The sequence below is a fragment of the Arachis ipaensis genome, chromosome B09 (assembly GCF_000816755.2).
Source record: "Arachis ipaensis cultivar K30076 chromosome B09, Araip1.1, whole genome shotgun sequence".
In the NCBI taxonomy this organism is placed as follows: domain Eukaryota; kingdom Viridiplantae; phylum Streptophyta; class Magnoliopsida; order Fabales; family Fabaceae; genus Arachis; species Arachis ipaensis.
The window spans coordinates 138,598,101-138,599,080 of record NC_029793.2 but is presented as its reverse complement, the minus strand read 5'-3'; positions in this window follow the sequence as shown (position 1 = coordinate 138,599,080).

Genomic DNA, 980 nt, shown 5'->3' with positions numbered 1-980 from the left:
TTTGAAAAGTTTGATTAGTTTCATGGTTGATCATGGTTAGAAAAATGAGGTAATCATATATATAATAAACAAGTATAAAAAATATTATGTATTGTGAGGGTATCAAGCTTGAAGTGAAAGAGAGTGAAGAAGGAGCAGAGAAGTGAAGAAGTGCAAAGAGAAAAGGAATAGAGAAGTGAAGAGAGAAAAGGCTATCAGTGTTTCTTCAAAGAAAAATGAATTAGCCTGTGTTATTTTGCAAGTTCTACATATATATATATATAGTTGGTGGGTAACTTGATTTGGTTATCTAAGGTCTAACTAATTTCTTCTGGAAGATTCTGATTGTAACTAATTCTCTAACTGAATGCTGGTTTGCCACTTGTGCTGCTTCAAGCTTGCTTGTTATTATTGCTAACATCAACTTTACTGTTTTGTCTGTCTGAGTTTTCTTTGGCAGCAATGTGTTTATTGGAGCTGTTGATTTGGATTCGTTCTGTGATTCTGAGCTTGGATCTGAATTTGTGGAAGTTGAGGCTGGAGATGGGTTTCGTGAATATGTCTGCTATTTGGTCTTGAGAGGGAATGTGCAAGACACTGACTTTCTTTTGAGTAACATAGTCTCTTACAAAGTAAAGGTCAAGTTCAAAGTGTTTGCTTTTGTTGTAAAGAACTGGGTTTGCAGCCATTAAAATTGTACTTTGGCTGTCACAGTAGAGGTTGGGTGTGATGGAGCATGGGATTCTCATTTCACTCATTAAATTTTGGATCCAGAGGATTTCAGTTAGGCAAGCAGCTAGTCCTCGATACACTATAAGAAAACACGTCTTTTGCCACTCTTTTAAAGCGTGGCGAAAAGCTGAAAAAAGCGTGGCGATAGCTTTTCGCCACGCTTTTTAAGCTATCGCCACGCTTTCGAAAGGGTGGCCTATCAAAGGGTGGCGGTTGCTCTATCGCCACGCTTTTTGCAGTCTATTGCCACGCTTTTTGTTTGCCACGCT